Below are 15,545 nucleotides of genomic sequence, written 5' to 3' on the forward strand. Positions count from 1 at the left end.
GGTCCACCAAAGGTGGAAGAAGGTACCTTCAGTCTCTTTACATTTCCAACATTTATTATTGGGCAGATGATAAATCTTCGCAAGCTTGACTGGAGTCATGTACCACCTGTAAATCATTTTCATAATGTTTTCTCTTAAGGCATTGCATGCCGTAAATTTAATACCTGTGGTCCATAACTGCTCCCAGTCAGCAAACATAATGTCATGACCTATGTCTTGTGCCCGGGATTTACTGACCTTTGGGACCTGGACCTGGGTCAGGAGGAGATTGGAGTTGTGGGGACTTTCAGATTTGGAGGGATTTTGAAACACGTCCTGAAATATCTTTTGGATTTTAGTTTTAATTACGGAGATTTGGCTGACCTGTCGAGAAGGAATAAAAACATTGCTAGGTCGGAGCTTCCCCGAGATCTACTCTTCAGCATCAAAGGAAGGAAATTAAGAACAAGATCAGCAGAAGACAAAGTAAAGTGCATGTATAAATATGAAGAAGACCTGCAGAAGGGACTTGGAAAAGAGTTAAGAGCCTCGGACAGAAGATCACCAGGTTGATGAACTATATGGAATTAACGGAAATGACTGGCAGAATCCGAGACCAGGGAGAAGAGACGGTGGAAGAAGACTGGAAAAAGTTTAAAGTTTATTTATAGAAATACTGTAAAATTAATGAGTGTCAGAAAAATGTTGGAATGAAATTATAAGGCTTTAGTAGAAATGTTATAAGGAGTTAAGCATAAATAAGTATTATAGTATTAATGGAAAATAAGGTTAAAATAAGTTAAGATAATTATATGACAGAAAATATAGAAAGATGGAAAGGAATTGCTGAAACAATTAATAGAAGTGGAATACAAAAAGAGAGGTGAGAGGAGGTCGATGAAACAAGGGAATGAAAGATAAGGCATTGAAATGGTATGATGTATGTTTTTAAATTGTTTTTGCTTTGTTTTGTTTAGTCTAATGTGTTAATGTTGCATTGTGTACTGTTTATATATTGTATCGTATTGTTTTTTTCTTTCTTTTGCTTCTTTTTTCCCTTTCTTTTTCTTCTTTATTGTAAGGTTTAAAAGTAATAAATATTATTTTTTTAAAAAATGTAATAGTAATCCCTGAGTCTAAATTTGCCTGACTGTACCACTGGTTCTTTCACAGCATAGCATGGTTAGTTATTATGTGTTCAGCTGCACTTCTTCCATGTAAACAAGAGGGAGTGTGCACAACAAAATGCTCTGTGACTGACAAGGCTGGATGGCTTGCCTCTCTTACTCTAATGTTGTGAGAACGGCAAAAGTTCAAAATGAAACCTCTAACTTCAGCAAGGCATTTTGGACAGAGGGATTTTATGGTCCACTGGTAGATAATGAAGAGGAATGGAATCTGTAAAAGGCTGGGCCACACTTATTAGGGAAGCCTTGTCTCAAGCTTTTTCAGCTACATATCCAAAGACAGGCATTTATCACTCTCAAGAACTCCTTGTGTATATGTGAAGGAGGCAAACCAGATGAAATCTTTGTCCTTTCACCTGGGCTTCAGGCCAGCCTTAAAATATCTCTTGTACCACATCCAAAAACAAGGGGGGGGGGAATAGAAATGCCAATGATTGCTCTTATTTTCTTAGCTCGTTGAAAGTGGATGTCATTGCAGTGACTTGTGCTTTCAGAAAGACGTTTGTTTCAAGGTCTCCATCTCATCCTGCAAACTTTTGATCCTGGTAAGTGATGCTGAATTTTTACTAGGGCTTCTATTCTATTTAATGTGTTAAATTTATTATTTATTAGATTTAAATCATGTAGAAAGTTGGGGGGGGGAATCTGCCCTACTTCCCATTCTATTTTCCATAGTCTCTCTTATTTCTAACTGCACCAATATGTGAAAAGAGGAATGAACCACACATACAACCCTCAACAAATTAATTCCCTGTTTAGCAGTTTGAAGCAAGTCCCTTCCTTCAGGAGCGCCATCTCAGTTTCTGAACTTCTAGCATCCTTTCTTGCATAGACTAGCCAGCCCCCAAATTCCTCAGAGTTTAAAATAATGAGGAACTTTTGCACTTCTCTATTCTTCACTGTGGTCTTTCAAATTTTGCAGAATACTTCTAATTTTTCCTCTTGACTTCCTGCAGTTGAAGGAAGCCTCATAGTGGCTTTTCCATTTGTTTTCCCCACCTCCATCTCAAACAATCTGCAATATGTCTGTGGTTATTAAAGATCACAGCATGGTATACAGATTCAGTTTGGGTGTGTTTGGCAGCCTTCTCTCTCTAACCCATGTGCGTCAAGCTTTGAAGCAGACTTCCTCCAGCAAAATGAGGGGGCAACCTAATCTTTATAAGGCAATAGCTCTGCTTCATATTGGATTATTTGATACCAGATGGAATTTAACTTAATTACACTGTCTGAGCAATGAGAACACAGAACTTTGTGAGTCCCTTTTTGAAAGCTGTGAGAACTGGACTTCAGGCCTTTTATTATTATATATATATCTTCTTTTTTTCTCATTTGGGATGTAAATTAGAGTTGGGGAGAAGAGCAGACTCTCCAGGTGTCCCTACCTTCCAGGGATGTCCCTGATTTAGAGAAGCCATCCCGGTTTCTGATTTGATCCCAGAATGTCCCACTTTACCTTAGGATGTCCGTATTTTCATTGGAGAAATGTTGGAAGGTATGGAGTTATCCGATCCCTAAGCCGTCTGAAGGCAATCCTGTATAGGGAAGTTTTAAAATGTTTAATGTTTATTATTATATTATATATATATTGGAAGTTGCCCAGAGTGGCTGGGGCAACCCAGTAAGATGTGTGTGGTATAAATAGCAAAATTATCATTATGGAATGGGACATCCGTAATTTCATCAGGGAAATGTTGGAGGGTACAGGAGAGAAGGGATTCACAGAATTCTGTGAGAATCTCACAAAGGTTTGGCAGCAAAACTAAAAGCTCAGGTTCTTTGACTGATTTTGTCTCCTACGATTTGAGCAAAGAGAAAATTTATCTTCTCTCAAAATGAAGTCACCATTCCAAAGCAAAAAAGATTTCATGGGACTTGAATCCCAAGACCCTGTTCTCCTTCCTTTAGCCTCCTTGCCTCTCTGTAGCTCACATTCCTATTCCACATGGTTTCCACAAGATGAAAAGTGATGGCTTGTTCCCCCTCACCAATCAAAGTCCTTATTCTTTCCAAAGCCACTGACACAATGAAGGGCATTTCGACGCCTATACAGGGATATCTACTGTAGCTTCACAATCACAGCTTTTTCTTCACAGGAGAGCACCTACAAGCTCCTTGTGATGCTGGGAAAATATTTACACTGGAACCTACTTGTGAGTCAGACAGAAGGGGGCGTCAAACCGCACCCAGATTTTTAGCAACTCATCAATAGACACAACAGCTACTAATCCTCCCTGGGCTTTAATTTTTACCTTGAGAATAGCTTACGGAGCAGTATGATGAACAAAAAGTATTATGTGGGAGAAACCCTGTGACTCTTAAGAAGGGAAGATGGTAGTAAAAGTGCTGAGAGCAGAAGCCAGCGAACTACTGGGTGGTGAGATGCATATATAGGATGTATTAATCCTCGTAAGCACATTAGCCTGGAAGTGGGTTAAACCACAGAGCCCAGGACTTGCTGATCAGAAGGTCGGCGGTTTGAATTCCTGTGACGGGGTGCGCTCCTGTTGCTCAGTCCCTGCTCCTGCCAACCTAGCAGTTGGAAAGTATGTCAAAGTGCAAGTAGAGAAATAGGTACCGCTCTGGCAGGAAGGTAAACAGCGTTTCCGTGTGCTGCTCTGGTTCGCCAGAAGCGGCTTAGTCATGCTGGCCACATGACCCGGAAGCTGTATGCCGGTTCCCTTGGCCAAAAAAGCGAGATGAACGCTGCAACCCCAGAGTCGGCCATGACTGGACCTAATGGTCAGGGGTCCCTTTACCTTTAGTTCCCACTGAAGTCAGTGGGGCTTATTTCTGAGTAGATATGCATGAGGTCACATTACTACTCATCATGTAGTAATAGTGAGCTCCAAAATGCAGCAGGGTTGGATTATCACATTTTGAAGTAAACAAAGAGCAACCCCGCCCAATAAGACCATTAAATCCAGAGTCTGCCCTCTTAACAGCAAACTAGAATAACCTTTTTAAAAAAAAAAATTGGGGAAATTTTGAACTAGGCTCATTTGCATTGGAAAATTTTCAGTTTTCATCAAAGAAAAATTCTCATATGCTAGAGAGTATGGTTATTTTACTTGCATTTAATAAGTGTTAGAAAGTTAAAAACTTCCCAAGCTTTACCAATAATGCATTTGTGCTAGGCCTTCTTTCACTGTTATCAATGAACTTATGATGTGGAAATATTTCCATGGAAAAATAAAGCCCTAGTAAAACCTACCACCCCATATCAGTGATGCATGCTCACGCACAATCTTGGATTTTTCCGCCTCCTCCCCAATCCCATTCCTAACACTTACAGCAGCCTTCTCCAATTTGTTGCCTCTCAGATCTTTGGGGCTACAACTCCCATCAGCCATGCTGGCTGAGGCTAATGGGAGTTGTAGTCCAAAACATGAATACAGCACCAGGTTAGCAAAGGCTAACTTACTGTGAGGACCCTGATGAATGGAATAGAGAACATTCATTTGGAAAGCATTGAAGTAGCATTTCTGCTTTGCCCACCTTATTTCTGATTGCTAGCTGCTTTTTGCAAGTCTGTTCAGCATGTTCTCCACTCCCGAAGTGCTGTACACCACTGCCAATGTACTGGGAAGCAACAGCCCATGTTTTCTGCTCTGTGGGCAAGCACTGCATTTAAGGAAGATAGGGAAAAAAGCTAGCTCTTTATATCGCATACTGGCAAAAGATATCCATGCTACTGAATAAATGGAAAATGTATTCCAGGACAGATTCAAAAACCTAAAATCTTATTTTTCATCAGGCCATTTGAGGACCAGAAAAAACAGATTGTTTCTGGACCTAGGGTTTTTCATTTGCTAACCTGAAAACATTCCTGTGGCTTCTCCCTGATAAAGAGGCAGAATGGGGTTATGAACTGTGGAGTTGAAAGGAAACCAGGACAAGGAGAGGGAGATCCTGGGACACAAGTTCAGTGGAATCTTCTTGGAATGGCGTTTCATCTTGAGGGAAGCTTCATTCTAGATTCAAAATGGTGCCCAACTGTATCCAAACAGATAAAAACCTCAGAAACCATTGTACCATTTTGGGTAACTTCAGTAAAGTTTTGAAGGATTCAGTCCACCATCTTGATTCAAAATGTCACCCAGTTGTATCCAAACATGGACAAAAAGCTGCTCTTTGCCATCAGTAATTATAATGCAAAATCTGGTTATGGTACGTTAAAGGGTGTTCAATTGCATGGCAGAAAAACAACTTTCCAAAATATATAGAAGAAGATACTGGCAGTCTCAAATCACCATATCCTTTCTAACAAGATTTCCATTCATTCTCAGCAACCACTCCCAGTCCCTGCCACCACTGCTCCTTCAGTTCTTTTTCTTTCCCCTCTACTCCTGGCTGGGTTTGCTGCTTCGTCCCTCCACCCAACCCATAATCCCTGGCGATTCCAGATGTGGCCTACAGCCTTGGGGCTGTTAGGCAGCAATGGCCACTGCACAAAATCATTATTCTAATCCATTTCTTTTCCTTGAAATATGTTTTCTCCAAACTTCCAATTTAGTACCATAGGTGCTCAAGATGACCCATTTATGGAGCATTCATTCTGATTTTCTTGCACAAAACATATGTGGTGGTTAGACTAAGTCCGCTCTTTATTGAGCATTTGTTTTGATTTGTTTATGGTGCACTTATAGGACAATAAGCACTGTGGTTTTTGGGAGGCTCTTCCTTTTAACAGACACCATAAATAGTTAGTGTTTCCAGGACAGCATTTCATGTTAATTCCTACATCAAATTCTGCTCTGACTACTCCCCCCCCCCAATATATTCTGCATGCATTTCTTTTTCCTTTTCTTCTGTTGTACCTTGTCTCTCACTCTTTCGTAAGCTGCTTGTGAGCACATAGCTCTGAAAAGTAGCTTTCAATATTTTGAAAAGGCAAATAAACTGGATGAGACAGCTGAAAAACCTGCCTGTTATAAATGAGGATCTGCTCCAATCATGGGCAGGTTCCATTTTAACAGGGCCAAATCAGCATCACCAGGTACCTGCCAAAGTCCAAAACCTCTTCAGGGCCCCCACTTCCAGCCCCACAGAACCCATTGGCCTTGCTGCAGCTTTCATTTGTCAATGTCTTCTTGTAACCCTCTGTGGCCCTGGGGCCCAGAGGGAAGGGAAGTGAAAGGCCAGGCTTTCTCTCTATGTGGAGATCGGGATTGGGATGTGAGGGAAAGACTGACTGAGTGAAAGGGGTTGTTGAGGTGGAGAGGGAGTCACTGAGGGCATTTTCTCCCAAGGGGTTCCCCAGAAACTGAAGCCAGTAATGTTACTTTTTCCTCAGCTGAGTATATCAGCACCTGGTGGGCAAAATGAGGTGGGGAGTGTCTTCAAGAGAAGGAAGGGCAGCAGGTGGCAAGGGGTATCCGGTGTGCCCCCACCATCAAACAACCCTTTTCAAAACCAGCCACCACACCAATGCTCCACTTTACATGAGCGTGTCCAGCCTTGGGTGTTTTAAAGAGATGGGTCTGTCACCATCATGTCCAGTTTTGCCTTTATGCCATGAAAAGTAAAGAAGAAGAAGAAGAAGAAGAAGAAGAAGAAGAAGAAGAAGAAGAAGGGGAAATATTTGCCTTCCGCTTGCAAATTTTTACGATCCCACTCTAGTGCAGTCCACCCTTTCCTTAGCAATGGAAGACTCAAAATAAATACAGATCTCTCTCCGGCTCAGTCGAGTGGGTCCATCTAGTTTAATCATCTGTCTAGAGAGGAAACCCATTAGAAGCATGATTTACTTAAGGGCTGTGTTGTTGCTGCTGCTGCCGCTGCTGCTGCTGCAGTGCCTCCTGCCCGCCAATGACTGTGCTAGCGGATCAGATGAGCCTGTTGTTCTTCTTTACCGGTCCTGCTTTCTGTCAGACGATTGTCTTGGGTTTCCTCCACCCTCCCTCTTCTCCTGCCAGTGTCAACTTGTGGCTTTAGATTTAAGGGGTTTGTCTGCCACCACTCCATCAAACAAGGTCTCTGAGGCAGCTGGAGAGAGCCGGACAGCAGCCAGCACTGAACAGAGCTTTCCCCCCTCTCTGGTAGCAGCACCCTGTTCTGGACGCTGTTTTTGGAAGGCTTGCAATGACCTGATCTGCATGCTGTGACCTGTCACTTCTGTTCTCTGCAGTCACCGAAGGAAGAGGAGGAAAGCTATATAGCACCCAAGAGAAACTGTACAGGAATCCTGTGGGAGACGAAAACCCGCAGGCATACTGAGCTGGCACACCTCCCTCCCTGTTGTCCAGATTGCTACAGGCAAGGATTCTGCTTCCTGGCAAAAGCTCCCACAGCCGTCAGCAGGTAAGAGGAAAACCATCCGGTGTGAACCTGGGATAAGGATACAAGCCAAGAAGGGACTGAGTGAGAGAGGGAAGATAAACGAGGGGAAGCAGCAACTCCAGAAGGAGTTTGTGGTTCTTGCAATGCAGAGGATGCTTCCTGGCTCTAGAAAAGACAGCAGTTGCCAAGATTGTCCTGCATGTTGACATTAAGGCAGTGAATTGGGGCTCTTGGCTGAGCAAGACTTTTATGTGCAAATAGCATGGCCCACAGGTTGGAGGGTGTCAGGGAGTAAGAGTCTTCGGAGGCCAGGAAGTAAAGGCTCCCCTTCCCGTAGCATCAGTTGCGGCAGTGGAAATGATAGGAACTGTACGCTGTATATTTGCCTAAGAAAAAGAGGGCTTGCTGGATGAGTTTGGCTTGGATGCTAATTGTCTGCTTAGTGCTTTCCATCGTAGCAGCAGTAGCAATGTAGTTCCCTAGTTGTGTATTTATTTAATTTATTTGAGTAATGCATTTAATAAATATACATTGTTTATTTAGTTCCCTTTGCCCCCATATCACTCTAACTTTTAAGGATACAGATTCTTCCAAGGTAGCTTACAAGTGAAATCAAAACACATTTTTTAAAATGAGCAGACAATACCAAAACATAAAAATCCATCCGGCTTCTTCCCACAGGGCAGTTGGTGTCAGTTGGCCCTATGGAGAATGGAGATGGGGTGGGGATGGGGAATCATCCAGCAGAAGCAGGAGAAGACTTGTAACATTACCTTAGCCTGGTCCTCTTTTTCCCATGGGTCAGTTGGTGGTAGGTGGCCCTGTGGGATAGAAGCAACAGTTTAGCTGAAGGAGGCTGGGATGTCTTCACCACCTGCCTCCCACCATCATTCATGCCTCTTCTTTCCTTTCTGCTTGTGACATGCCACTATCTGAGAGTGCTTCCAGACAGGTGTTTATTGTGGGATTGGTGCTGCCCATACATGCAATTTTTTTAAGCACCCAGAAAGCATCATTGGCAGCCTATATCCTCCCTTAACCATTGATTTACCCTTTCTGTGAAAAATCTGGTAAGTTAAAAAGCAAACGAACCTGTTGCCAGTGACCCATTTCTGATATCTGTTTGACCCTTTTGCAATATTAAGCCCTGGTCTGGAAGCACCCTGAGAGATGGGGCTCTAAAGGAGCCTTACGTGTGCTGTTTATGTACTCAGCATATCTCCTAAAGCATTGTCTATTTATTTACTTACACAATTTATATAGCACTTAACTACAATAATCTCTACAGGGACGCGGGTGGCCCTGTGGGTTAAACCACAGAGCCTAGGACTTGCCGATCAGAAGGTCGGCGGTTTGAATCCCCGCGACGAGGTGAGCTCCCGTTGCTCGGTCCCTGCTCTTGCTAACCTAGCAGTTCGAAAGCACGTCAAAGTGCAAGTAGATAAATACCTTCCAGCGGGAAGGTAAACGGCGTTTCCGTGTGCTGCTCTGGTTTGCCAGAAGCGGCTTAGTCATACTGGCCACATGACCCGGAAGCTGTACGCCGGCTCCCTTAGCCAATAAAGCGAGATGAGCACCGCAACCCCAGAGTCGGCCACGACTGGACCTAATGGTCAGGGGTCCCTTTACCTTTACCTTACAATCATCTCTAGTGCTGTACAAGAAATATTGGATGAGGTGAAGAATTGGGGGGGGGGGTTGTTGTTACCACACTATTTATTGCAGATTCTGGAGTGATTTTATCTGGTCCCCGGTGGCTCTCCATGTTTTAATTGCTGTGTGGTAAAATGTTCGCTCACAGCTTTACACATATATATAAAAGAGAATGATCTTTCTGGTGTTGTGTGTTTGTGAAGGAAGACCCAACATTTTAATGTTAACTCTCAGTTGGCATTTTTAAAACCAAGACTTACAGCTGTTTGGAGGGTGACGGTGGTGGTGATACCACCTAACGTATGTGCTTCCAAACTGTAAAGCTCTTTACTTCAGAAATGTGCCTATTTTATTATAGTGCCTGTCGTCTCATTAGCTTGTTGGCTTGAAAAGCAAAGTGCAATTCTGTCCCCAAGACCATTGCCTGGAAAACATTGCCACTCTGTTGCATCTGACCACATGAGATACAAATGGCTATAGGACCGGGATGTGGAAGCAGATATTTGCCTGACTGCCTGTCTCTCCATCTGCTTGTTTGCTTTGCTTGTTTGAGATATGATAGCTCCATGATGTGAATTTCCCACATTCACACACACTTGGGGTGGGAGTGGGGAGGATAGATAACTACCATTCCAACCTACAGAGTACTATACTGTTACAGTCATGATCTTTGATAGACCTTTCTTGCCTTCATATTGCAATCCCGTCACATGCCTATTGTGATGCTCCCCACACTTCACCAACAGAGAGGAGCTCTAAGGGTGTGGTGCTTTGGTTTCCTTTGGAAGGAGGACACTGAAGGCCTATTGGCATTGTGTAATATTTGCACTTCTTTACAAACACACAGGTCAAGCATAGGTGGAGGCTTGTGTTAAAAATTTCAGCAGGCAGCCAAGGTCCATTGCTCCACAGAGGCGGCCAGCACCCTGAGATGTTTACGGAGACCAAACTCAGCTCTCTCTGGGTGCTTCCAGATGATCTCTTTTTAAAAAGAGATTAACCCTCTTCTGAGCAAATATCCAATTTTACAACAATAAACTTTCACTCAGATTTATGGTGCTATAGCAGAGACGAACTGCTGCAGGTTTTGCTAGTGCGTTTTCACACATTAACGTATTTCAGACACATCATGCAAATCCAGAGATCAAGTACCCGAATTTGGAACTTCCCTGCTTAGATATTGAAGTGAAAGCTATCTGAAATGGAATGCTGTTTAATATGCCATTGGTAGGCCAAAACTAATATTTGATTAAATTGAAATTGACACACCAAGCAGTACTATTGAGTTCAAGGTAAAGGAGCACAGTACGGTCTCTAAAATCTTCTGCCACTATACACCTCAACGTTTTGTAGTTTATTAAAATAACACCTGTTGAGCTAGTGACTTATAGGTAGGCAAACATGTTCTACTTGAGGAGGTCTACAAATGTTTCAGATTTCACACTGATCCAGTAAAAATGGTCACATGTACAGCAAGATTTAAAGTGCTGAATATGGACATGTCTCCTCTTTTTATTCCAATTTTTGAACAACCATACCATATATTGCTTTGCTATTTTGGTAAAAACCACTGATATGCTTGATTCAGGCTTATCAGGGAAAGCAATCATTCATTGGCCTGGTGAGGTTCTGAACATGTGGACGGAAGAACTGAAAACTGCCCTGTGCTCTCTTGATGAAAACTGAAAACTGCCCTGTGCTCTCTTGATGAAGGGCAATAAAAAAAATTTAATTCATAATAATAACTACAGCCTGCGGGAATAAGACTTGGCCTTATATTAGTTTCTCCTAACTCGTTCTCCGAAGTAACAGCGCTATGTGAAGGGGGATAATTTTCAGTGCCATTGTGATGGCATTCTCCTGGGCCTTTTGGTTGTCAGTGATGTATTCTCATGGCAAATTGCTCTATGAATTAGTTATCACTGAGAGAAGAATTGGCATAGTTCCTACTAGGAAGTGTTTGGGAGCCCCCAACAGGGTCTTCCAAGCCCCCTCTAGGTGACTGTCTGACTCATGAAGATACTTAAGTTTGGACATATTGAGGTAAATGGTTATTTGGTGCTTGACATCATTCGTGTCTTAATGTCTAGTAAACTTAGTTGAAGGACTGGGTGGTTTTTCCTGAACTTTGGCCCTGTTGTAGTTCTAGTTGTTTCTGCTGAATGGATCTAGTTGCCGGGTGTATGGATGGAGGCTCACTCACAATGGCAGATGCATCTATCAATTTTAGTAGAGTCCAAATATGTGATATAAACACGCAATAGAAAACAAGCTCAGAAACTACTGACACAATAAATATTTTTTTGCCATTGAAAGCACTATTTTTAAAGGATTAGATCAGTTGTCACTAATGGTATTTGTCAGTGTGAAAGAGGGTGTATTTATCGCCCTGCCATCTGACTACATTTGTATCTTTGTTTGAAATCCCTGGGAGTTAAACTGCTTGCTGAAGTAATGCGGTAATGTTTTGGGTGTCTCAATGCAGCTAAAACCAAGTCCTCTTTCCAGCTCTGCTGAAATCACATTGCTAAAGCCCCCATGGGCATTGCTGCGCTTCCAGTAATGAGTATCATTAGGTAACACGTCAAGGTGCTTGATTACAGGATATGATCCATCCTATCTGGGAGCTGCCAGACACTGCATACACACTAGATCTTTAAACTGTATCCTTCAAAGCATAGTCCTCTCTTATAGAATCCTGGGGAACTGTAGTTTGTTGAGGGTGCTGAGAATTGTAGCTCAGTGGGGGTTAAGCTACAGTTCGTAGGATTCTTTGGTGAGGAGGAGAAATGTGCTTGTGTTCACAGTGAAGAAGTGCGCTTTGATACATGTGTCAGGCAGGACAACAGGAACTGAAAAGCGCAGTCATAATAGATGTAGTGTGATAGACATGTATACACTTCCTTCACTCTTTTTCTTAGAGGAAAAGCAATTTCAGCTGCAACCAGGAGCAGAGAAACAGTGGAAGGACCAGCTGCGAAAACCTTTCTTCTCCATCTGCTTTCCTGCTCAAAATCAAGCTCTCTCTTCCACCTCCTGGGGGAAATGGGTGGATTGTTTTTGTGTGGGTGGAGAAGCAACTGGGAAGCCATTTTGAGTGTGTGTGATTGGGAAGGAATAGTCGCAGGGGACTTAAGCAGCTTCTCCCCCTGCTGCCATTTCTTCACTCCCCATTGTAGCCTTTAGGGCTGTTGTTGTTTAGTCGTGTCCGACTCTTCGTGACCCCATGGACCAGAGCACGCCTTTAGGGCTACTTATAGTTTAATACAACAACTGTGAAACTGTTATATGTGTCTACCTTCTAACACCCAGTTTGGCCCTGAGTGGTTCTGTGACTTGTGATAGGGTGGAGGCAAGGCCTCTCCTCTTCCAGGAGGGGAGGGGTTGTGAGTGGGAGCAGCTTCCTGCAGCAGCAGGGAGGTGTATTCGGCTCCCTGCTTCTGATTTGCCCCGCTGCCGCGACCAAGCCCTTCAGCCGTCCAATAGGGCTGGCTGGTGGGCAGGGTTATCTGCATTTAAGTAGCTGTGGCAGCGCTGTGAACTGATGGGAACTATATCTCAAAATAGCTAGAGGTACCAGGCTGGCAAAAGCTGCTTCAGGCACACACACACATCCTGATATTCAAGGTACCTTCCTCATCACCTTTTGTGTTTCCAGAGCCCATTTTGAGCAGTCTGATGATTTCTCCAGAAGGCTTCCAGGTGCAGACTCACGCACGAGATTGCTTTGTCCCTTCTGTGAATGGGGGCAAGCTCAGAAAAGTACAGGGGAGATCACATTTGAGTTGTTTGCTTCCACATTACTCGGCTCACGAGAGTAGAAAGTTCATGTGAGTAATTATTTCTGGATGCGAGCAGCTGGCTGATTATTAACATAGACTCACAGAGAAATGTCCGTGCTACCATTCATGCATTATGAGGTAATGCTGCACCCCTCTGACACATAGATTAGTCTTCATTTGAGGTAAGGCAGGATGGGGGGGGGGGAGAACACATGAGAAGTGACCATGTATGGATATGTAGATTCCATATGTTGATCTAATGAACAGATTGCCTAAATTTGGAGGAGTATTCAGGACATGGGGTATATAGAAGTGAGCCAATATTGGCTGAATCATGAAAGGAAAAGTAATAAGAATCTCAGGTGATTGAAAAGTTGTTTGTATTACAGCATGGAATTAATTTGCAAACTTGAAATCTATGGTATATGTATGTAAGTGTAGTCTTGGGGAAAGGTTTCCTCATTTTACGTGCATGGCTCATTATATTTCCCCAAGATTCTTCCAGGGAGTGTGGTTGAGGAGCTGCAAGATGTTGTGGACCTTTCTCTCCATGGACAGAGGGGGAGTTCTTGGGGTAGAGCCTAGGCCTCAATAGTACTGTACAGTGCCAGAAACCTCCATGGCTAGTGCAGCAGGGGCAGAAATGAGGCATGTTGGGGGCAGATGTCCTGATGTAGCCCAGGAGAAGATAAAAAAACCAGCCAGCCCTGGTCATCTAATCCAAACCCCTCCAGTGCAGGAATCATTTGCTCAACGTGAGGCTCAAACAGCCCATGAGCCTGAGATTAAAAGTCTCATGCTCTACCAACTGAGCCATCTGCCTGCTAGCTTCTAAAACATTATCTGTATGTGTCTCACATGGAGACCAGAACACTGGGCCTGCCCAGTCTCCTGTTCATTCAACCAGTCCAAATACTGAGCTCTAAGTACAGATTGGAGCACATTATTGCCTTCAATAATATGTGTGAAGGAATGATGCTTCTTGTATGTGTGTGGCATTCACCTAGGTGTGTCATTTCATAGATGCTTAGTTAGTAAGTAACAATGCAAACAATTTTGGATTGACGTGACTCATAATTTTTCCAACATAAAATAATAGGTGATTTATATACTGGTTTTCTTAAGACATTGGTTGGTTTACTAATCTCATGAGACTCTGCTAATCTTATTTTGTGAATAACCAATGTTATATGATCACAGACTCACTGAGTGAATAAGTGCAGTTTAAAAAATTGTGGAAAAACTAACTGTTCATGTCCCTGCTTTATTATAAGCATCTTATTTTTTAGCTTAAATAGTAAAATTCATTCTTTACAGCTGAACCCATTGTTTGATCTGATCTCTTTGCAAGCCGGGAATTAGCTACATTGAAAGGGTAGGTATTAGTCTTTTTTGTACTTCATGACAATTCAAGCAATTTCCCCTTAAGTACCTTGTATTTGTGAGCTTGAATCTGGCCCAACATGCTTCATGTTGAATGCCTTGCCTACTTGCAGGTGTTAAAGTGGAACTGCTCTTAATGATAGCTTAGAGGTTTCGGCCAGCAACGAATGCGTCAGCCTGCCTCCCCATAGGAGTGAGTCACTGGAAGCTTATTATGTCAGTACTTCATCATCTGCATTGTCTCCTATTGTCTTCCTGGCACAATTCAAAGTTTGAAAAAGAAGGAGGAGGAAAGCCATAGATCCCTTAAAGCCTTTGATCCAAAATATCTAAGGGACCACCAACTCTCCATGATGGTCTGGAAAGAGCCATTTTGAACTGGCCATTCACATGGTAGGGCCAGATCGCATCTCTGTGCATTATTCCCGATGCCATGCCCCAACTGCAGGCCCACATGCTGCCTTCCTATAGCACCTCCTGTCTTTTGTACATGTATTGTCCAAGTGGCCCTAATCATGGTTCAGCATTCCAGTGGCACCCATCTAAACAATGGCTAACACTAGCCAGAGTTTTATGTTTTAAGGTTAGAGCTAACCATGGTTAAGATGAATGCCAGTGAAAATGGTACCCAATTTTAAAAGGCAGGGAGAGTGTGAGGGAAATTTGTGTGCAAGAACAGAGAAACTTTGAGGAGGGAATGTACATAGGGCATGTACACACTGCATGATAGCGTGCATTCAGTGCTGAAGGCAGGTGCCTTTTTGTGGTGCTCTAAACATGATGTCACCCCCATCCCACACTATCTGTCAATCTAAAAATGCATCCTTCTGAAAAGTTTAATGTGTACACAGAGGGCACTTTTTCAGGTCACTTCCCATTGGGCAGACCTTCTGACATTGCAGGGCTGTTGTGCTCTGCCTCGCCATGTTTAAATGGTTTATGAATAAAATAGGCAAAATAGGAGGTGACTGAGCTGCCTCTGTGTACTGATTTACAGTGGTACCTCGGGTTAAGTACTTAATTCGTTCTGGAGGTCTGTTCTTAACCTGAAACTGTTTTTAACCTGAAGCACCACGTTAGCTAATGGGGCCTCCTGCTGCCGCTGCACCGCCACCACACAATTTCTGTTCTCATCCTGAAGCAAAGTTCTTAACCCGAGGTAATATTTCTGGGTTAGTAGAGTCTGTAACCTGAAGCGTATGTAACCTGAAGCGTATGTAACCCGAGGTACCACTGTATATCCTCTGTACACCAGTATATCCACACACTCATTTCAAGC

The 15,545-nt window shown here is 43.1% G+C and overlaps 1 protein-coding gene across 5 annotated transcripts in view; it reads left to right on the forward strand.

Annotated features, from left to right (window-relative positions):
* The first annotated feature begins 1,620 nt into the window (after positions 1-1,620).
* Positions 1,621-15,545, forward strand: part of FGF1 (fibroblast growth factor 1) — a 52,102-nt gene continuing 38,177 nt past the window's right edge. For 2 of the 5 annotated variants that reach the window (XM_079968018.1, XM_079968021.1), the window contains exon 1: positions 7,008-7,469. The gene's annotated coding sequence lies outside the window, so the exon portion shown is untranslated. Of the gene's footprint in view, positions 1,716-7,007; positions 7,470-14,200; positions 14,259-15,545 lie in introns of those variants that run through there. The other 3 variants (XM_079968016.1, XM_079968017.1, XM_079968019.1) reach the window with 3 other exon arrangements.

The sequence above is a fragment of the Podarcis cretensis genome, assembly GCF_951804945.1.
Source record: "Podarcis cretensis genome assembly, chromosome: 2".
Taxonomy (NCBI): Eukaryota; Metazoa; Chordata; class Lepidosauria; order Squamata; family Lacertidae; genus Podarcis; species Podarcis cretensis.